Genomic DNA, 24,239 nt, shown 5'->3' with positions numbered 1-24,239 from the left:
ATGACACCATGCTCTTGATATAGAACTGTCCCAAGCCCACTGCCACTTGTATCCTCTCTCACGTAAAATGTCTGAGAAATCGGAGCAAACAAGAATAGGAGTTGATGTGAGCAAGGTTTTGAGCTCATTAAAACTCTTGTCAGCAATAGCATCCCAAAAGAAAGCTTTTCTCTTGAGTAGATCGGTTAGAGGTGCTGCAATAGTTGCATAATGCTCCATAAATCTTCTATAACAAGAAGACAATCCCATAAATCCTCTCAATTGCGTTGTATTGCTAGGGATTAGCCATTCTTTGACGCATCCTCTCTCACATAAAATGTCTTTGAGAAATCGAGGCAAACAAGAATAGGAGTCGATGTGAGCAAGGTTTTGAGCTCATTAAAACTCTTGTCAGCAATAGCATCGCAAAAGAAAGCTTTCCTCCTGAGTAGATTGGTTAGAAGTGCCGCAATAGTTGCATAATGCTCCATAAATCTTCTATAAAAAGATGACAATCCCAAAAATCCTCTCAATTGCGTTGTATTGCTAGGGGTTGGCCATTCTTTGACGCATGCTACTTTCTTTGGATGAGCCCTAATGCCCTTCTCTCCCACCAAGTGCCCAAGATATTCCACTTCATTAACTATAAATACACATTTTCTCTCCTTCGCATAAAGCTTGTGTTTTCTCATCATCTTAAACACTTGTTTCACATGAGATAAGTGCTCTTCCTTGCTCTTGCTATAAATCAAGATATCGTCAAAGAAACTAACTCAAACTTGAATAGGAAGGGGACCAATATCCTATTCATCAAAGCTTGGAAAGTGGCTGGGGCATTTGTAAGGCCAAAGGGCATAACCATAAAGTGAAACAATCTCCTTTCGGTCCGAAATGTCATCTTCTCCTCATCACCCTCTTTCATTCGTATTTGATGGTAACGCGATCTTAAATCAATCTTAGTGAAGAACTTTGCATCGTTGAGCTCATCAAGAAGATCATGAATGTGGAAAATTGGGTACCTATTCTTGATAGTGACTTTGTTCAAGTCACGGTAATCAATGCACATACGAAAGAACCCATTCTTCTTCTTCATTCGTATTTGATGGTAACGTGATCTTAAATCAATCTTAGTGAAGAACTTTGCATCGTTGAGCTCATCAAGAAGATCATGAATGTGGAAAATTGGGTACCTATTCTTGATAGTGACTTTGTTCAAGTCACGGTAATCAATGCACATACGAAAGAACCCATTCTTCTTCTTCACTAATAGAACGGGTGAGGCAAATGGAGATTGTGAGGGTTGGATAAGACCCATGGTAAGCAATTCTTGTACTTGAATTACCACTTCCTCTCTTTCCACCTTGGACAAACGGTAAGGAGGCTTGTTCACAACCTTTGCATTTGGTTCAAGCATAATAGCATGGTCAATCTCCCTCTTGGGTGGCAAACTCTATGGTAGTTGAAAAATGTTCTCATACTCTTTGAGAAGAGTCACCATATCTTTGTCTATGTGCTTTCCATCAATACTATCCATCCCCTCTTGAAAAATATGAAACACATAGATAGTGCCAAGAGTCTTGAGATCCTTCTTCAGTCGCTTTGGAGTGATCAAAGAGGGCCTTTTTGATGCATTTCCAGCCAATACCACTTACTGTCCACCATGTGAAAAGCTCATAACACCTTGTTGAAGGTTCATTTGGAAATCACTAAGAGAAGCTAATCGATCACATCCCATAATCACATCAGTGGGACCAATGTCCAAGACCACCAAATCACCTTTCCAAGTGTATGAAGAAGACAATGTCACTTGTGTAGAATGGCAAACCAATGTAGCTTTCTCATTTTCCCCATTTGCCACTTGCACTTGGAAGATTATGGATAGCTCTGTTAGAGATAACTTGAGAAAGTTGATGGATTTAGAGTTAATGAAGCTATGTGTACTCCCGGAATCCACCAAAATGTGTGTAACTCTCCCATTAATGGTTCCCACTAATCTCAAAGTATTTGGACTCTTGCATCCCGCCAAAAGCTCTTGAGAAATAGAGCATACGCAAGCTGCGTTTTTTGCACTTTTGGATGTATCATCACTCAAAATACTCGCATGACTTTCCCCTCCGGGGTCAAATGGAAACTCATCCTCTTCTTGGATGAAAGAGTGATTCTCCAAAGTATTATTATGTGCCTCTTTCATGCAATCTTCATATTCCTCCATCTCATGAGATTTCTTTGAATCATTCTCTTCATCCATAAGAATCATAGTGGCCATCATCTTCTTTGACTTGTAAACATGCCTGGGTGACCACTTTTCTTTGCATTTGAAGCACAAACCCTTGCTCCTCAACTCTTCAATCTTAGGATCATTCATCCTCTATGTCCTCTTGAAGGATTGAAAAGTCTTCTTGACAAAATCATTGCCTTTCTTAGCATCGTTCTGAACTCCACTTTTGGGCTGTCCATCTCCGAATGATAATGAAAACCTACATGTAAAAGTGGGTGTTATGGAAGGAAAACTTTTTCCAACATTTGAAGAAGTATTGGTTTTTGAGAGGGTATAATGGGCTAAGATTTTCTGTACTTTGGCTCATAGAGCTCCGCCAACCTGATAGCCTCTTTGATGGTGCTAGGTCTTTGTGCCGATACATCCGCCTTGATGTAGGAATCTAGACCATGCACGAACTTCATCTTCATATCCTCATTGAGTTCATCCACAAACATAGAGAGCTTCATGAATCTTTTGATGTACTCTCTAACCAATGTGTCCTTTTGTGAGAGTTCATACCATTCTTCATGGTATAAGTCAAGAACCAAAGGCGAAACAAATGTCATATTCATCTCTCTTGAAGTCCTCCCAAGTATGTGGTGTAGTCTCTTCTTTGACCAAATGTCTCCACCATTGATGGACATAATCCTCCAAGTGTAAGAATGCAAACCGCACTTTATTCCTTTCATTCTTTGGATATAACTGAAAATATGTCTCCATTTTGTTCATCCATTCCTTCAATTCATGTAGGGTTGATCCTTCACCCTTACCTTTGCATTTTCACGTATGATCCCAAGAATTGTGCAAAATCCTTGTACTCCCTCTTGAGAAAGTTAGGCATTTCCATCCATGCATCATGAGCTTCCCTTTGCCTTTCGGTGAATGACATATGTTCCCAATCATGCTGAACCACATCACCATCAACATACAACTCCTCTTCAAGCATAGAAGATTGATTTCCCTTGGGAAGTGAAGATACTAAAACCACTAGGATCATGGGAAGACACACCGTCCATCCAAATACCAACTGGTTTATCACTTCAATCAATTACCATAACCGAAAAATTAATAAATATCATAAAAGCATAACATAGCATAAAAACACAAGAGAGGATTATTGGGTGCAATCTATCCCCCCTCAAGAAGTGTCGGCTTCCTTCCACTTCTTGAGTATTTATACTTTATTAATAAAAATAGCCCATAAGCCAAAAGTAGATGCACGCTTATGCATGGGCTTGCCCTTTACAAAAATGGCAGTTGCTTTTAACACAAGCTTAGGTAAAGTGATCCTATCTATTCACTAAAGGATAATTACAAAAAGAACCCCAAGGGCTAATTCACTTGCAAATAAATAAGTCCACGCCCAATATAACAAAAGTGGGCGGCTCAATAGGTCCACGTCTGAATACATTAAAATGGGGCGGCCAATAACAATACAAAATCTCGTAGTAGATACTACGGCAAAAATATCAAAATGAGAACCATCTCGGTAATAGCTTGCACCATATCGCCGTCATCACGTCCCAACCAATCCGGCTTACGAGCACAAGGTCCGTCAATCTCACCAACCTACATGGTTGTTTATTCAAACACACTACGAGTTAGCAACACATGCTACAAGTCCACAACAGGACACAAGTAATAAATCCAACACTTAGTTCCAGCTATCCTTAATTTCATATGTCCTACACGGAATATTCGGAATCACTCAAGTGCCACGCTTCAAACATAGTGGTGATTAGGCGCCCCCAATTAACCACAGAAGGATGGACGGACAAATCATGCCATCCCTCCTGCTCCAGACAGCAACTGTCCTCAGTTGCATCATATCAACTGCCCCGTGTTTGAAAGTAAGATTGGATGATGTCGGGATAGGCGCGGAAAAACCACTTAGGCATTATATACAGTACTTGTGCGAGTAGTAGTGGTCTCATGGTCAATAATAGCCTCAAGTTGAAGTTCTTCTACTTGGTCAACAAGACTAGGTGCTCTCTCATATACAGGATATGTACCCCTATAAGGTCTCAAAAGACTAATATGAAAAGAATTATGAATTCTCCAATGAGAAGGAAGTGAAAGCCTATATGCTAGGTCATTAATCTTATGAGTAATTTTAAAAGGACCATAAAAACGAGGAACTAACTTAACAACATGTTAGTCTCAACACTTCTCGAAAAACCACGTGCTTTCTTTTCTTATTAGCTTGTTTAGTGTATTTCTCTTGTGCATTAGAAATAGTTTTACGAATATGATCATGAATGGAAGTGAAATCAATGGTGAATTTATCTACAGCTTCAATAGTGTGTGACAAACGAGTGATAGTAGGTAAAACTTTTCCATACACCATTGCAAAAGGTGCTTTTCCACTGGATGAATGTGGTGTGTTGTTATATGCAAATTGCAAAATATGGATATACTTATCCCATTGTTTAGGTTGTGATGAAACATATGCACGAAGTAAATCCAATATTGTGCTATTTGGCACTTTTGTTTAATCATTAGATTTAGGATGAAATGCAGTGGAAAAATCCAATTTAGTGCCTAGATTATCAAACAATATAGTCCAGAAATTGCTGCAAAACTTAGAATCTCTATCAGAAATAATCACTTGTGGTAAACCATGATGTGTGAAAATGTGTTTAACAAACAAATATGCAGCTTGATGTGCAGTAAGAGTCTTTTTACAAGGAAGGAAATATGCTTGTTTGCTAAATCTATCAACAATGGTCCAAATTATATCATTATAGTTCTAGTCAATGGAAAACCAGTGATAAAATCCATAGAAATCTATTCCCAAGGAGCGTTAGGAATAGGAAGTGACATGAGTAAACCAAGTTTCTTATCCTTATAACTTTTCACTTTTTGTCAAACATCATATTACAGACACAAATTTAGCTACATCATTTTTCATTTTAGGCCAATAAAAGTCATTAGAAATAGTCTCGAATGTAGATGAAATACCTCGATGCCCCACATAAGGTGGCTAATGTAATTCCTCTAAAATAGAATGTCTAAAAGGTCGAGTAATGCATAATCCTTTTTGGAAGAAAAGATATCCATCATCGTAGGAATACTCAACAAAAGGAGTCCAATGATTTTCTCTCAATCTAGACCAAATATCACTAAAGTTGGGGTCTTGGTCATAAGTCTCACGCATAGAGTCAAAAGATGTATTCTCAATCAGAGAAATATTTTGGATGGAAGATCTTCTACTCAAAGCGTCAACAAGTTCATTTTCTTTACCAGGTTGGTATTGAATAATAGACTGAAAACATTGAATAAAAGCTACCCATTTAATATATCTATCCGAAATAAGTGGTTGAGAGATCAAGTGTTTGATACTCTGCTGATCAGTCTTTATAAGAAATTTTGAGCCATCAAATAATGTTTCCAAATTTTCAATGCATGGACTACAGCAAACAACTCCTTGTCATAGGTGCTACTCTTACTTTCAGCAGGACGAAATTTCCTACTCTCGAAAGCAATAGGATAACCATCTTGCATTAATACAGCACCAATGCCCTTACTACTAGCATCGGTTACAACCACAAAGAAAGGACGTGAAAAATTAGGTAATTGTAACATAGGTGCTTGAGTAAGTGCATATTTTAATGCAAGAAAAGATTTTTCTTGAAGTTCGGTCCATTCACAAGATTTGGTTTTCTTGAGAAGTTAAGTGAGATAGTGAGCCTTATATACAAAATTACGTATAAATTTGCGATAATAGCTACATAACCCTAGAAAAGATCGTAATTCATGAAGGTGCTTGGGACGCAGCCATGTCGCAATAGTTTTTATCTTCTTGGGATCAACATGGATGCCTTTAGCAGAAACTATATGTCCTAAATACCCAATCTCACTCTCGAAGAAACTACTCTTTTCGGGATTAATGTAAAGTTCATTTTTCTTGAGCAAATTAAATATAATTTCCAAGTGTTTTTCGTGCTCTTCTTTAGATTTACTAAAAACTAAGATATCATCGAAAAAGACAACCACAAAGTTTTGATGTTCAAGAAAGATCCTATTCATCATACGACTAAAAGTCGTAAGAGCATTAGTAAGACCGAATGACATTACTAAAAACTCAAAGTGACCAGTCTGAGTTCTAAAAGCAGTTTTATAGATATCTTGCTCGGACATTCTTACTTAATATCTAGATTTTAGGTCAATTTTGCTAAAGACGTTGGCTCCCTTTAATTTATCAAGTAGATCATCAACTCTAGGAATTGGAAATCTATTCTTGATAGCGTTCTTGTTGAGAGCCCTGTAATCTACACACATACGATAAGTACCATTTTTCCTTTTACAAGGAGGACTGGTGCTCCATATGGTAAACTACTTGGTCTGATAAGTCCCGAGAAAGCAATTCCTCGATTTGAGTCTGAATTTTTCTTTGCTCAAGAGGGTTAACTCTATAAGGTGCTCTACAAGGCGGTATACTACCAGGAGTAATGTCTATGTGATGATCCTCAGGACGTGATCTAGGGAGTCCAGGGGGTAACTCATTGAGAAAGCAGTCAGAGAATTTGGAAGTGAAAGAGTCATGGGATGTATCCCTAAGAGGTGGTTCTTGAGCACTAAGCTGGTTAATCAAAATTAAAAAAGTTTTCTCCCTCTTTCTCAAAGCCCTTTTGGCCTGAGTATGGCTCAAAAGTGGTTGATCCTTACCTTCTGAAATTCCTTGTAAATAAACATTCTTACCATGATGTATAAAAGACATTGTGTGCTTTGCATAATCAATATGTGGTGTGTACTCATGTCGAAAAGGCATTCCCAAAATCATGTCAACATCATGCAAAGGTGTTACTAAGACAGTATGTTGATCCGAAAATTGTGCAGTAGAAAAAGCAAGATTCTTCACTTTCTTAGTGTAATTATACTTTTGGTTTTGAAAAGCAACCCTTGTTTTAAAACGAGAAGGAATCATGTCAAGATGAAGAGCATGCGCAAGATGTTCAGAAATAAAATCGTGTACTACCATCATCATGCAAGATTTTGATTTTTGTATCTTGAATTTTTTCCTTCATTTTAAGTAAAGTATGTGGTGAAAAAGAATGAGAATCAAGGTTAGAAGTACCTTCTTGATCAGATTTACCATTGATCTCGTTACCATCAGACTCTGACTCATAGTCGTCATCGTAAGCATCATCATCATTTCCATTGCCAGTGTCTTCATCTCCATCTACCATGTTAAGTCGTGCAATTGGCTTCTTCTTCTTCTTCTTCTTCTTGTTATTTGGACACTTACTAGCATAGTATCCTCTTTGATGGCAAGTGTAACATCGGACATTGTTTGCTTTTTCATCTCAAGTTGATGAATTTAGAATATCTGTCTTCTTTGGTTCTCCACTTGCTCCATTACTATCTGTCTTCTTTGGTTCTCCACTTGCTCCATTACTATTGTTGCCAATCTTTGCTTTGTTGTTGTTGTTGAATTACTGGCTTCTTTGATCTTGACTCTTGTTAAAAGGTCGTTTGAATGCAGAACGCCTGTCAAAACTACTAGAAGATGTCGAATCTTTGGAGAATTTAGAAGCACAATTCTCTTGTTGGAACTTGGGCACACCGTTTTTCTTTTCACAATTTAGAGAAAGAGATTTAGCAGCGGCAAGAGCGCGAGGACGAAACACCGTTTTTCTTTTCTCTTGTTGGAACCTCCGCTCTAATCTTTGGATCCAACCCTAAGAGAAACTTCCTTTTAAGATGCTTTTCATGTACTTTTTCTATAGATTGCATTTGAATGAGAGCATTCCAAAATTTCAGTAGTATCAGAGAAAAGGGGGGAGAGAAGGTGAAAAATATTGAGAAAAATCAAAGGGAGGAAGACTTTGCAAAAGAAAGACAGAAGGTACGTGCAATTTTTCGGTTTCTGTGAAAGAAGAAAACAAGGGTTGGAGGCTTGGTTGAAGGTCTCTTTTTCAAGGTCACATCAAGCACATATCCAAGGGGTGAAGACTTTACCCAAAGCCTTAAACAAGGCATAATACTAAGCTTAAGACAAAGCTTAAGCAAAGCATAAAACAAAGCTTAAGCTTAGCTCTATACGGCTATGAATTCTCGCTCGTCAGGCCAACGAACGGCACCATCTTCTTCTCTTGGAAATTTGGCTCTCAATTCTGCAACCGATTCAAAGATCTGCTCCGTTGGATGCGTCTGGCGTGTTCTCTTGCATAAATCTTATACCTTGTTTGAGGGGTTTTGTTGAAGATCCAGGGATTTGAATTTGCAACGGTGGAGGAAGTTCTGTAGAAATCAATGGTGGAGAAAAATTACATCTTTGCTTTACTCAAATAGGTCTAAAAAGATAAGAGGAGATTCATACGCAAAGCTTTTTCAAGCCAAAACTTCATCAAAATCAGTCTGAATTTGGCCCGGCTTCGAATTAGAAATATTTTTAGTTTCTTATTCTGTTTCAGCTCAGAAAATTACAGTAATTCAAAGTTGCGAGATTTTGAAATTTGGTTGTTTTATGCCTTCTCGAAGTTTAAATTCATTCTCGATTCTCAATATTTTTTCTACCGGATGACCTTTCGACGCTTCGAGGCTACTTCAAGCACTTTGGTGATTGCGTTGGATGGCCACACCGCTCCGCTCTTCTAATTGCCACGGGATTCAAGATCTTCAAAATTATTACCACGAGCAAAAAGTCATATAAGAATTTCTAACTTTTTCCTATCTTTTAGTATTCATGGCTGATTTACTTGCACTTCCGTCTATTCAAGAGCAACTCACTGTTTTACAAGCACAATTGGTCAATGAACGCACTCATAGAATTGCATTAGAAGACCAATTGAAATCACGTAAAGGCATAAGCATGACATTGAAGGCGATAGTGATGAGGATTCTATTCTTCGAACCGTGAAAGCAACTTCAGATGCTCAAACGGCTCGGAAAGAATCTCGCATAAGTCGCAAGGCTTTTTCTTTTCAAAATTTTGATGGAAAGAAGGACACACGTACTCTTTTAGCTTGGCTTAGCCAGTTTGATGACTATTTTTCGAGAGAGAAATTTTCCGAGAAAGACAAGGTCAAGTGTGCTGCGAATCATTTGATTCAGAATGCTGCTTTATGATGGAATGCTACCAAGAATGGGCGGGCGTTCTTCATTCAAACGATCTTTTAACAAGGGTCAGGATCAAAGAAGCCAGCAATTCAATAACAACAACAAAGCAAAGATTAGCAACAATAGTAATGCAGCGAGTGGTGAACCAAAGAAGACAGATGTTCTAGATTCATTGACTTGAGATGAAAAAGCAAGCAATGTTCGATGTTACACTTGCCATCAAAGGGGACACTATACCAATAAGTATCTAAATGACAACAACAACAAGCCAATTGCACGACTTAACATGGTGGATTGAGATGAAGACACTGGCAATGGAGATGATAATGATGCTTATGACAACGACTACGAGCCAGAGTCTGATAGTAACAAGTTCAATGGTAAATTTGATCAAGAAGGTACTTCTAACCTTGGTTCTCATTCTTTTTCACCACATAATTTACTTAAAATGAAGGAAAAAATTCAAGATAAAGAAATCACCATCTTGCATAATGATGGTAGTACACACGATTTTATTTCTGAACGTCTTGCACATGCTCTTCATCTTGACATGATTCCTTCTCGTTTTAAAGTAAAGGTTGCTTTTCAAAACCAAAAGTATAATTGCACTAAGAAAGTGAAGAATCTTGCTTTTTCTATTGTACAATTTTCGGATCAACATACTGGCTTAGTAGCACCTTTGCATGGTATTGACATGATTTTGGGAATGCCTTTTCGATATGAGTACACACCACATAATGTCTTTTATACATCATGGTAAGAATGTTTGTTTACAAGGAATTTCGGAAGGTAAGGATCAACCACTTTTGAGCCATACTCAGGCCAAAAAGGCTTTGAGGAAGAGGGAGAAAACGTTTTTAATTTTGGTTAACCAGCTTAGTGCTCAAGAATCACCTCCTAGGGATACATCCCATGACTCTTTCATTTTCAAATTCTCTGATTGCTCTCTCAATGAGTTACCTCCTGGACACCCTAGATCACGTCATGAAGATCATTCCATAGACATTATTTTTGGTAGTGCACCACCTTGTAGAGCACCTTATAGAGTTAACCCTCTTGAGCAAAGAGAAATTCAGACTCAAATCGAGGAATTGCTTTCTCGAGGACTTACCAGATTAAGTAGTTCATCATATGGAGTTCCAGTCCTTCTTGTAAAAAAAGAAAAATGGTACTTATCGTATGTGTGTAGACTACAGGGCTCTTAACAAGAATTCTATTAAGAATAGATTTTCAATTCCTAGAGTTGATGATTTACTTGATAAATTAAAGGGAGCCAGCGTCTTTAGCAAAATTGACCTAAAATCTAGATATCATCAAGTAAGAATGGCCGAGCAAGATATTTGTAAAATTACTTTCAGAAATCAGACTGGTCACTTTGAGTTTTTAGTGATGCCATTCGGTTTTACTAATGCTTCTACGACTTTTAGTCGTATGATGAATAGGATCTTTCTTGAACATCAAAACTTTGTGGTTGTCTTTTTCGAGATGATATCTTAGTTTTTAGTAAATCTAAAGAAGAGCACGAAAAACACTTGGAAATTGTATTAAATTTGCTCAAGGAAAATGAACTTTACATTAATCCCGAAAAGAGTAGTTTCTTCTAGAGTGAGATTGAGTATTTGGGACATATAGTTTCTGCTAAAGGCATCCATGTTGATCCCAAGAAAATAGAAATTATTGCGACGTGGCCGCGTTCCAAGAACTTTCATGAATTACGATCTTTTCTAGGGTTGTGTAGCTATTATTGCAAATTTGTACGTAAATTTGCATATAAGGCTCACTATCTCACTGAACTTCTCAAGAAAACCAAATCCTATGAATGGACTGAACTTCAAGAGAAATCTTTTCTTGCATTAAAATATGTACTTACTCATGCACCTGTGTTACAATTACCTGATTTTTCACATTCTTTTTGTGGCTGTAACCGATGCTAGTGGTAAGAGCATTGGTGCTGTATTAATGTAAGATGGTCATTCTATTGCTATCGAGAGTAGGAAATTTCGTCCCGCTGAAAGTAAGTATAGCATCTATGACAAGGAGTTGTCTGTTGTAGTCCATGCATTGAAAATTTGGAAATATTATTTGATGGGCTCAGAATTTCTTCTAAAAACTAATCAACAGAGTATCAAACACTTACTTTCTCAACCACTTATTTCGGATAGACATATTAAATGGACAGCTTTTATTCAAAGTTTTTAGCCTATTATTCAATACTAATCCCGACATCATTCAATCTTACTTTCAAACACGGGACAGTTGATATGATGCAACTGAGGACAGTTGCTATCCCGGGCAAGAGGGATGTCACGATTTGTCCGTCCATCCTTCTATGGTTAATTGGGGACGCCTAATTACCACTATGTTTGAAGCGTGGCACTTGGGTGATTCCGAATATTCCGTGTGTAGGACATATGAAATTAGGAATAGCTGGAACTAAGTGTTGGATTTATTACTTATGTCCTGTTGTGGACTTGTAGCATGTGTTACTAACTCGTAGTGTATTTGAATGAACAACCTTGTAGGTTGGTGAGATTGACGGGCCTTGTGCTCGTAAGCCGGATTGGTTGGGATGTGATGGCGGCGATATGGTGCAAGCTATTACCGGGATGGTTCTCATTTTGATATTTTTGTCGTAGTGTTTACTACGAGATTTTGTATTGTTATTGGTCGCCCCATTTTAATGTATTCGGGCGTGGTCCTATTGAGCTGCCCACTTTTGTTATATTGGGCGTGGACTTATTTGTTTGCACGTGAATTAGCCCTTGGGGTTTTTTTTGTAATTATTCTTTAGTGGTTAAATAGAAACACTTTACCTAAGCTTGTGTTAAAAGCAACCTCCATTTTTGTTAAGGACAAGTCCATTGATTACCAAGTGCATTGCCAAGTGTCCTTGTAACCATTGCCACTTGATTGGATTGAGGAAAATCGGTGTGGAGGTTTTTATGTAAGTTAGTGTAGAGCTTTTGCTTGCCGATCTCCTGGCCAAGCCTTCGCACCCTCTTACCAAAGTTTAAAATCCAATGGTAAGAGTTGAGGCCATGTCTTCACTCGATATACCTGATCCTCTGATGTATCACTTTTCCAAGGCATTCATGACACACCGCATTCAAGAGATTTTTTCCTTGATCTCTGCACCAATTGCGAAGGTACCCTCACCACATAACTAGCTTTCTAATAGTACAAGAATCAATGGAAAGCATAGAAATGGATGAGAGGGTAGGAGACATACAATTGGCATTTATAGAACATGTCAATCGTTACAACTCATATATCCAATAGCCTTTTGTTTGTCCCAAATGATTCCGGTCCAAAGCCCTTCACCATGGGACTCAATCGTACAAAGAAAGGCATCCACATTGAGCATAAGCATGAATCAAATCCATCACAATGCATCCATTACTCCCTTTTTCAATATGCACTCAATCTAGCCAATTCCAATGACCATAATGTGGCTTCAATGACTTTCTTGACAAGTTGATTAGCATGTAATCAAAGCTTAATCCATGAGATTAAGGTTGCTTCAAAGAAATCCCTAATTCTTGATAATGGATTCAAGCACTTAAGAAATTCACCAATTAATGCAAGAAAATGTGTAGCAATTGAACAATGATTACCAAGAAGCCTCCAACTTGTGTGTTGATAAAGAAAAACCTCTTCCTTGTGTAGATTTATGAAGCATATTCTCTGTTTTGGCCCTCTTCAAGAAAGCTCCAAGAACTTCAAAATCTCCATGAAAATCATCAAGAATGTCTTCTTAGAGGTCCCAATAGTAATGCTAAGCTATGGAAGCCTTCAAACCATGCACCAAGTGTTGATTGGGAACAAAAAAGACCCTTTCTTATGCAGAAATCGCCGCGAGCTTAAATGGAGCGTGGAAGACGCAAATCACACAAACTATAGTCAATACAAGGCTCTAATGCTAGCATATGGTGAGTATGATGGATCTAGAGTCCAATGAAAGCTTGAGGATACCATTTCTAGGGTTTCTTGGCTCATGGGAAGAGGGAGAAAAATAAAAAATTTCCAACTTCAAAAAAACCTCAAAATGCTGCTGCTCTATGTGTTTCCAAAGATGTGCCCGATCAAAGTCCCAAGGTTGTGTGTGGAAACGGCTATTGTGTGATGAACCCTAGCCATGGAAAGCTTGAAGAAAAGTGGAAGAGAAAGTAAAGACGTGATTATCAAAAAATTACCACTAATTACTTCCACTTAGTTCAAATTTGGTCCACAACCTTTTAAAATTTGATCCTGTGCTCAGATTTGGTCCAAAAGATTGATCCAGTGCCTAATTTTTACCCAAAAATCTTAGAAAAATTTCTAGATGAAGCAAAATTCATCTAATCTCATCATTTTCCATCTTCTTGATCAAGAAAATCAAGGAAACTCAAAAATTTTCAAAAAAATCCAAGAAAGTGGATCAAAATTAAAGCTCTGATACCAATTGAAATGGATCTAGACCAAATATCAAAGAAATCAATACATAAAGTCCAAATTAAAGCTCTGATACCAATTGAAATGGATCTAGACCAAATATCAAAGAAATCAATACATAAAGTCTAAATCTAGCTTCCATTTGATAAGCATCAAACACATATGAAAAATCCATGTGCACATGTAGCAAAGAAGGTACGTTCAATAAGGCCTAAGTGATTTAACCTCTCGCCATGAGGATGGCTATCAAGCTTGCCATGAGCCCTAGACCATGAAAGGCCATCTTCATAAAAGGAGCCATGAGTACATGTAAGTGTCCAAGATAAGAATAATCAAAAGATCCCTACAATGAACCCAAGGTCCTATTTATAGTAGCCTTGCCCATGGCCCATTATTTACATATTTTGGACCTTAGTTTTGCTACATTACAATCTAGTACACTGGTGGTATTGTATGTTCATGATTTGAATATGGACAAGAAAGAAGAGATCGACATTTAAGTAGGTGACACCTTGCTTCATTATCCACCATCAATGTGCCTAGGCTCATTGATTATGAGGGAGCAGATGGGTGCACACCTAGTCTGTGCTAATGAACTCCCAAGGACTCATACATTTCAAGAGATGTCGCAACCAACACATGAGCATCCACCTATTTGTCTACCTGTTAACAAAGGGTCCACTTATATTACACAATAAGCCTCTTGCTCCCCTAAAAATAGCACACATGTTAATTCACTCAATGAAGCACTAATCTAAAGATAACTTGCAACAATGCTGTTTGAAAAATCTTTGGCTCCGAATACTCAAAGTAAAACAAAACATTTTAGAGTCCATTTACTTGGTGCTAAACTATGTTTTCCTTTAGAAATGATTTCTCTATTCAATCCTTTAGCACATCAGTCTAGAAACCAAAATTTGAGTTTTTTTGTGTGGCAATCTACTCTTGTAGCTTTTTTTTTTTTTCAGAAAAGAGACTTCTTAGTATGAAAAATTTTACAAGAGGAAAATTTCAAAACAAACAAGGTGGAAATCTCAACCGGTCCAGTACCTTATGGTGCCAACAAAGTCCCATATGAGTGGGAGTGAAAAAAACACCATAATCCCACTCTCTCAAATTGGCCGCACTTTCTCTCCTCTCCCTCTATTTTGGCCCAAGTGGCCATGAGGGTGTGAGGGCCTGACTGTGTGAGCCAAAAGATAGCATCAAATGAGATGTAAGAAGCCTTCTTCATCTGTCCAAGGAGATGTGCTATCGCAGTGCAAATCCTCTGTGCTTCCCTGCAATCCCACAAGCAATGGTAAACCGTCTCTGAAGCTCTTGGAGATCTCGGGCATGCTGAGCTAATACCGACAACCAATTTGCACTAGTTGTTGGTGGCAAGGCCACCAAGAAGAGAAAGCCAAATAAAGGAGGATATGTGTCCTGTAATTTTGACACCTCCTCCTCCAAAAAGTCCTTTGAATGTCTGGTGTGATACCATAAGCTTCCCAATGAGGTCTAAGAGTAGAATGTGTCCTAGAATAAGATGCTTAGTGTTCCGCATAGTATAACTGAAGAGTATAACTGAAGAAAGGCATGCTTTTCATCAGGTTGGTAGCATCCCTCCACACCCACTCACCAGGGTCCCAATGCAAGTACCTAAGAGGGCAACTGCTGTACAACAAAAAGCTCCAAGCATCTGTTATTAAACCTGGGGGGGGCGGGATCAATATAATTTATTTATTTTACTGTGCCCACAACTCTTGCAAGACACACCACCGGACCCTCGATGATATCCTACACATCACATCTCTCCAAATACCATCCATCCTGTACAGAGAAAAGACTGGTGCATCATCCTCCCCCAGAACTCCAAACGATGAGTGATGAAGCCCTTCCAAGAACGTCCCTGTAATCCAATGGTAGGGTATGGCAACATCAATCTGCACAATCCTCTAACTAGTGCCTCTCAAATGTTGTGTAAGCACCTCTCTGTGATCCTCCATGAGGCTTTTAAGCTCTTCCAATCCAACACTGTGGGGAAGAGAGTCTCCCAGCCAGCCCACTGAATATGCGTAGCTGCCCCAAGAGGTCTACCATACTCATCCAAGATCAAGTCATTCCACATAATGGGTTATCTGTTAGCCTTCTGAGTTGACCGTGGAGGTATGTGAACCAAGAACCTCCTCATGTGATCCCAAGCCCAAAGAAGGGATCTAACCAAGGGGGAGGATGGGGGCCGATGCTTTGCCTCCGTGAACATAAAACGTGGACCGTATATCTAGTCACCTCCCCAAACTGGAGTACACCTGGTAACCTGTTGCATGAGAAATTCTTTCCATGGCTCAGTCCCAAGAAGAAATCCTCTAACAATCATCTTACAAAGCAACGCATCAAACTACACCTCTAGGTCTATGATGTTTAATCCCACCCTCTATGGTGTTGTCTATTAGCCTCCTCAGCTGACCGAGAACCTCCTCATGGAATCCTAAGCCCAAAGAAGGGATCTAACCAAGGGGGAGGATGGGGGCCAATGCTTTGCCTCTGAGAACATAAAACGTGGACTGTCAGTCACCTCCCCTAACCGGTATTGCATGAGAAATTCTTTCCATGGCTCAGTGCGAGGAAGAAATCCTCTAACAACCATCTTACAAAGCAAAACGTTACACTACACCTCTGGGTCTATGATGTTCAATCCCCCCTCTTGCTTGGGTAGAATAATGGTGTCCCAAGCAACTTTGGCCCTGGTGTGTATTGTGCTATCTAATCCTGACCAAAGAAGATTCCAAATGAGGCAACGTAATTGGCCAGTGCATCCCCTATGAAGAACCCAACAAGAAGTGAAAAACCAAGCAGTGGCTGGCAGCATTTGGCTAACTTTCATGGCTCCAGATGCCAAATCAAGATTCTTGCTACTTCCAAGGAAGGAGTATATTTGATAACATCTTCTCATTTTGGGAAGCTATGAAGTGCGCTAAATCTAGCCAGCAACCCCTTGCCATCCTCCAGGTCAGGACTTTGAAAAAGCACATGACAAAGTGGATTGGGACTTCTTGGAAGGCACGATGGCACGTATGGGATTTTCCCAGGATTGGATCAGAGGGGTTTCATGCCTGTATAGGGAGGCCCATATCACAGTTTTGGCATGCGGGGGGACGTGGTGAGCATTATCAGATTTGGCAGGGGTGCTCCCTAGCTCCCTTGATATACCTCATAGTAACAGAGGCTATGAGCAGGTTCATCCCAAGCATCTCGAGCCTCAGTTTGCCTCTACGTACATAGGAAGAGTTATTGGACTCGGAGCTAGTAGATGATACCGCGATGTTTTGGAGGCCTCACACACATGCCTTTGTGACTTCCAAACAGCCTTGGAGGTTTTTTGTTTGGCACGAGCCACCATTAATTGGCACAAGTTAGTGGGATTTTGGATGTGGGGTTAGCTTGGATTGAGAGAGGACACATTGCCAGATACCTCGACTGCTAGGTTGGCATTTACATCTCCCTAGCACAGCAGTTTGCACCTCTGCTCGTTAGCATTAAAAGCAACTTCAACTTGTGTGTCATGAATAACCCTTTGAAGAATATGTTGTAACCTCATACTCAAAGGTTTAGCTATAAGATTTTATATGCAAATCCAAGTAAACTGATGAACCTCCATTGCTTGATGTTGATCTTATCCCCACTTTTTGGGATAAGGCGGATAAGACCAGACACATCATCTGTATAAGTCTAGGCATGCACTCCCAAACTTTCTGCTCTGCAATCTCTCTGTAGAGAGGTGCCCAGAAAGCAAAACCCGCCAATAAAAATCTGATGCAATACTCCTCACCTTATTTGGCTCAGTTTGAATCTCACCCTGTGAGTATCTCACACATTTCCTACTATGGGTAGGCCCATGTGCTGAGGCCTCCCATATGTGTCCAAAAGGCCTCGTTAGTATGAAACGAAAACTCAGCCCTCCATGGCCATCTGCAGCTCTGTTGTGACAATAGACAATAGGTCTGGGATCCAAGGAGACTGTGGATGCTTTTCGTGTTCCTTTTGAAGCACAACAATCTTGCACTTGATAGCACTCTCCTTGTCCAAGCCTTCATGTTTCTTGGCCAAAGAAACACTATGATAATACTGGCTGGTCCTCTCCAAGGCCAAAGCAACTCCATGTCGAGGGTGAGGATCATCACATGACCTCCAAATCTCTCTGATCTAGTGTGAAATCTTTGCATCCAAATAGAGAGAATCACGAATACAAACACGGGGGGATGCCATGTGAGTCCCGAGCTCCCTAAGACACAAAACAGCCAGGCAATGATGTGACTTGGTGATGTCAGGCATGATAGCAATGGTGCCTCCCCTATCCAACAATCATCCACATAAAACCTATCCAATCATACCAAGGTACATCCATCCCCGCTTTTACGGTTATGCCAAGGGTAAGATAAAGATTTAGGCCTCCTTTGGAAGTCGTCCTCTGTCCAACAATCCCTGCCATAAAAAGAAAGGGTGAATCATTCCCATGAGGCTCTCTCAAAGGGGTGTGTTCTACCCTCACGGTCACCCTTTTTGCCAAAGGTCTACTCAACCATGTTGAAATCCCCTCCAACTATATGTCTGGGGGAGGAAGGTTTATGATGGTGTCCCAAAAAAGGCCACCCTCTCACCTCTCACATTAGGTGCATAAATATTCAAGATGCCTAATTTCGGACCCATTGCACCCTTGCAGGTAAGATAACACCATGACCAATAACATCAGGCAGGTAAGATAACACCATGACCAATAACATCAGGCATAAGTGACACTACAACAAACATGCGATTTTGATGGTTGTAAGGATGCGTTTTAATCCAATGTCAGTCACTTAATGTGTGTAAAGGTTTTAGGAGCCATGGGGGCAAAGGGATCAACCCACCATTGCCTCTGGATCTCGCTCTTAGCATGTTGAGGACTCAGGCAGTTGAGTTTTCTCACCATGTGAGCGACCTGGAGGTGACAGACGTGATAGGCCGACTCTGGGAGTTGGCTCATTTTTTCTTTGATACCGGGAGTGTGGATGGCTCCGGGATTCGACATTTGGTAATCCGCATAGTGGCAGACCTAGCACGCGACCCTGGTTATGTATGCATACACGAGGTTGCTCTCTCTGAGCGGGAGGTAGTCGCCATGGGACATAGCCACTGGCGCCTGATCCGAGATTCTTGCAGCACACCGGGTGGGCAGATTCGTAGCCGCTCGGATGGGGACTATTCTCCATCCAAGCCGCTTGCGAAGGCCCGCCGTACGGCTGAGACAGCCTCCACCTCAGCAGGTCATCCATGAGGATCACCTCATGGAATGTACAGGGCCTTGGCGGCGCACACTATGTACGTTATCGTGGCTGCTTGAGGCAGGAGCTTCAGAGATGCCTGGTTGGGGGCAGTATTGATATACTGATGATGCAGGAGCACCATTTGAGTGAGAGCAGGATCCGGAGATACGGTTCGGTGATGCGTGGTAGATAGGACACATTTTGGTCTGTAGGGTTTGGCCCCTTGGGTGGGCAGGGAGGAGTATGTATGGTCATTGCGGATGTATGGCGGCAGGCCATTGTGGATCGCGGGGTCATTGTGCTTGGTAGAGCACAGTATGTCATTCTGAGGATGCATGATGAGCTCTTTGGCGTCCTCAATGTCTATGCGCCCAACCATGCTAGTGCCAAAGCAGAGTTCTGGACCCTTGTTACGGAGGCATTGCCAGAGGCCGCACATTGGTGTGTCGGGGGAGACTTCAACATGCTTGAGGACCCGGCCGATAGGGTGGGAGGCAGTCATGTTACAGTGCACGGCACGGAGCTTGCAGCTTGGGAGCGATTTTGCATGACACTGCGGATCACTGATGCATGGCAGCATGAGGCTTTCTCCCGCTCTCAGGACAGTCTTAGTTTTTCTCGGTCAGATCACCGGCAGGGAGGGACTAATTTATCATGGATTGATCGCTTCTATGTGGGCGACAGGTTCAGGGAGCGTGGGGGCTCTGTTGGCATTCTCGCTGGCACCTCTTTTTCAGACCATGCGCCAGTTATTTTGACACTTGAGGAGAGGACCTGGGAGACCAGCTTGCAGTTGAGGATCCCAGAGAGGGTGCTTACAGATCCTAGTCTTTCTGAGGACATTGAGAGGATATGGCATGATAGCCAGAGCTCTGACCAGGATGCAACAGGCCAGTGTGCCCACAGACTCATCGAGCTCAGCTCTTTTTTGCACGCTGTAGCCTTGACACGGCTGGGAGAGACACGAGAGCGGGAGCGTCGTTTGAGACGTAGCCTTGCTTCGCTCCAGCGCCTTCAGGAGCAGTAGCCTATATGTGAGTGGGTGGCGTTTCAGTTGAGCTAGGCACGCCAGGAGGTTAGAGAGGCAGAGGAGCAGAGACATGAGTTCTACTATCATCGCCAGGCCTCTCAGTGGACGCAGCTTGGCGATAGAGTGACTGGGGAGTTCTTTGAGATTACTGGACCCCGTCATGCTCGAGCAGGAGTACGCCAGCTCAGGAGGCAGGACGGATCGGTAGCCACTGAGCCCGGGGAGATCAGAGTCATTGCCACTGAGTTCTATAGAGACCTGCTTTCAGCGGAGTCAGCCACGGAGGCACGGGATGCTTGACAGACTGTGTGGGACCATGTGCAGAGGAGGGTCACAGATCGTATGCGCACGGTTCTGGGTGAGCCTCTTTCAGAGGTTGAGCTTGTTGAGGCTTTGAGGGTCCTTCCGCGCCATAGTTGCCCTGGGGAGGACGGATTGACGCCTGTCTTTTTTATGCGCTATTGGGACCTTTTGGGGCCAGGTCTCCGCAGGGGCTTTCAGTATGTTTTGGACACTGGGGTGATGCCACCGAACTTTTCAGAGGGCTTGATCTTTCTTATCCCCAAGGGGGAGGGAGTGTCAGATGATATTCGGCATTGGAGACCTATTACGATCCTCAAGACTGTCTACAAGGTCTTAGTAAAGGCCTTGAGTTTGAGGATCCAGCCCTTCCTTGGGTAGTTGATTCATGCTACCCAGACAGGATTCGTCAAGGAGCGCAGTATCCTTGACATTTTCACCTTCTGGGAGGCGACGGCCCGAGCTAGATTTCTCGGTGAGGACCTGGTCGTGATGCTTCTCGATTTTGAGAAAGCATAAGATAGAGTCGATTGGGGTTTCTTAGAGGGCACTATGCTTCGCCTGGGCTTTGAGCCAGTTTGGATTCGAGGAGTGGTGGCTCTATATTCCACAGCTCGTAGCCAGGTGGTGATGGCAGGAGGGCGGGGGCCGAGTTTTGAGTTGATCAGATCAGTCCGTCATCAGGGGTGTCCTCTCGCCCCGTTTCTTTTTCTCTTCTTTGCTGAGGCTATGAGCATGTATCTGACGGCAGAGGAGGTTGATTTGAGAGGACTTCACCTCCCAGTCCGGGGTGAGGACCTGCTCGATGCTGAGTTTGCTGATGATACGGGATTGTTTTTGCATGGCCAGGAGGCCAATCTTCGAAGGGCAGAGCAGTCGCTACAGGTTTTTAGTGCAGCTTCGGGAGCATTGATCAATTGGCGCAAGACAGTGGCCTTTTGGATCAGTAGCGCTCCCACTCCGGCATGGGTTTTAGATGGATTCCTCCTGGCACAGCAGTGCGGTATTTGGGATGCCAGATTGGACTAGATTTGTCACCTGAGCAGCAGATTGCCCCGCTTCTTCTGAGCATTCGGAAGAAGCTTTTGTATTGGAGTACAGCTCGGCTATCCTTGGCTGGGAGGGTGGTGGTGACAAATCAGGTGCTCTTAGCGACCATGTGGTACATCACGTCTTGCTGGATCTTCTCGAGCTCTTGCATCAGCCAGGTACAGAGGCTGATTAGGAACTTTCTTTGGTCTGGGCGGGATGGTCAGTCAGCCCGGGCTAAGGTTGCTTGGGCAGTTATTACTCTTCCGCTGGCCCAGGGGGGCTTGGGCATTATAGATCCAGTTGATCAGAGTAGAGCCTTATTGGGGAAGCTTATTGTTCGGGTGCTGCTTCCAGGCGCTGAGCCTTGGAAGGAGCTTCTTTTTGAGCGACTGCAAGCTAGGGCTCCCCCAGCAGGGGGCACTTGGGCACCAAAGATACGATGGATCTTCATAGAGATGAGGAGGACAGGCCTCAGTAGAGGATGGGAGGACAGATTTGCCTTGAGTATCCTGCGAGCTTGGGAGTTGCTGAGACCGGGGCTTTCTCAGAGACCTCCTACTTGTGATGAGGAGCGGGCCAGACAGCCGCTCATCTGGAGCCCAGCGGTACGCACAGAGCAGGGTCATATGCTGGGTTCTCGGCCTCGTCTAGCCTGGGGACCATTGGCGGCAGGCCCAGCACATAGTTTTGGAGACTGGCAAGCCTTCTGCAATCTCCCAGAGGAGATCCAGGTGGAGAGGTTGAGTCACTTCAGAGGGGGGCTGATTATGAGGGATGACATTCAGGAGGCACTCACAGAGGAGTGGTTCACGCCTCTCGAGCCAGCGGCCCCACGGTGGATGGAAGCCTTTACACAGTTGGAGATCCTGATGTCAGAGCTTGCACTGAGGATGGTAGATGCCTCTACTATGAGATCCAAGATGAGGGCAGACTTCAGAGAGTGGAGGCGGAGTCGCCTTTGGTTGCAGAGTGCATCTTTAAGAGGATACGGGTAGTGGCCGCCGCTTCCCGGAAGTGGCATATTGATCCAGACCCTGCAGACGTGGACTCTGATTGGCGCATATGGGCATATGCTGCGCGTCCCTTGGCCCGGCTCCAGTGGGACCCTGGCGAGTACGAGTGGCATGATCCTTATGCATCCCCCGAGGCCACAGAGATCACCTTTTTTCAGTACACTGTTCGGTTGGGGAGACACATTTTGACTGCGAGGAGGATGGTCTCTCCAGCTGCATCGGAGCATTGGCGGCTACAGGGACTCTCACAGGAGCTCCTGGAGGATTTTTGGACCAGGCTCTGGGCTAGTCGACAGGCACACAGGATCTCGACTTTCCAGTGGCTAGTCGCCCACAGGGGCTCTGCAGTTGGCACCTGGCTTGTCTACAGTGGTCTTCCGGCGGCCTGCGTCCGATGCGGCCACCCTTTGGAGACACAGAGACATTGCCTATGGGACTGTCCACAGGCGCACAACAGATTTGGCTGTGGATGCTGCGCATTCTGGCCCCCCTCTCTCCAGAGGGCATGTATACGTGGGGTGCCGCTGCTTGGTCGACTTCGTCAGGGCCTGCTCTGGGACATGAGACAGAGCAGGACAGCCAGGCCATTAGATTCATTAGGGGCCAGCCTCGCCTTGTTCCTTCACCGGATTTCTCGTCCGCCGACTGGACACAGGAGAGGGATCTACGATGGGAGCTCCTCAGCAGCCTCACCATCTGGTTCACCTGGAGAGCCCGGTGTTTCAGGGCCTTTGAGGGGAGAGTGGAGCCACCAGCAGAGACTGTTCGGGGGATTTGGCAGGAGTTGATCCACACCCTGCGAGGACAGTATGACCGCATCCAGGGCGACTCGGATGAGGTGAGCTTTCGGCGCCAGGCCTTTCACACCACTTGGCGCAGCGGCCCCTTCTATACCCTTCACGCGGGTACCCCCCGCTGGCACTACAGGCCACCTGTTTGGCTCTTCCCCCCTCCTATTGTATGATATAGCCTCTTAGTTCTTTGTACTGATATTTGTACTTTTTTGCTCCTAGGGAGAGTCTCCCTAGCTGCCTTGGTTGGATCTCTGCTCTGCTTTCTTATGAGCAGGAGAGGGTTTTTTGTAGCCCAACGGGCGTTTTTTTATATAACTAATGAAAGGATCTTTTCTCGGGGAAAAAAAAAAGATGTATTGGTGGTATACATGTGTGTGCAAGTTATGCTTTTGTTTGCATGGCAATTCACTGGGACTGTGAATTGTTTTGGCCTGGGGTATCTGTAGAAGGGTCAAAAGTCTGTTATGGATGTGGCTGCAATTTGAATTATTCAAAATGAAAGCTGGAGGTGTGTGTGGATTATCCCATTAACAAAGGGATTGTAACGTGCTTTGGGCATTTTCATAAAAAGGGTGTTCTGCACTCTTGTAAGTATGATACAATCTCCCATTCATTGTCTAACTCTTCATTGGACATTCTAGCCATCTTAACCGCGAAGTGATTTGGTATGAAGAAAAAACAAGGAATGTGCTGCAGCTGTGGCATGAACAAGTAAGTGCATGGGTACCATAGAGAGCATAGTCTGTTGCGGCACCCTCATAAAACCTTTGAGATCATAAGTCAATGACCCATGTGAGTTCGTAAGTGATACGTTATGGCTCTCTTGATGTGAGACATAAGTATGATTCTTGGTTCTGCTATCTTAGCCCCTATGCGTTTGACATACAATGCCCTCTGATTGTGACCGTGCCATGCATCTGGGACAATTGGAGGGTGAACTTGTAATTTATCTCCATTTTTTAATGATCAATCCACCATGTGCTATCGGCCAAAAGAAAGTGTGGCCTCTTGACTCCTAGGAGAGCTCCATAGTCCCTTCTAGAACAAACCTGA

General features: G+C 42.7%; 1 protein-coding gene across 2 annotated transcripts in view; it reads left to right on the top strand.

Moving 5' to 3' along the window:
• Nucleotides 1-24,239, top strand: part of LOC147642376 (uncharacterized) — a 156,408-nt gene that overhangs the window by 118,917 nt on the left and 13,252 nt on the right. The gene's annotated exons all lie outside the window — the stretch shown is intronic.

The sequence above is a fragment of the Cibotium barometz genome, chromosome 1, assembly GCF_041138505.1.
Source record: "Cibotium barometz isolate CiBa-2024 chromosome 1, ASM4113850v1, whole genome shotgun sequence".
NCBI lineage: Eukaryota > Viridiplantae > Streptophyta > Polypodiopsida > Cyatheales > Cibotiaceae > Cibotium > Cibotium barometz.
Note: the sequence above shows the minus strand (reverse complement) of the source record. Positions and strands in the feature narration are given on the sequence as shown.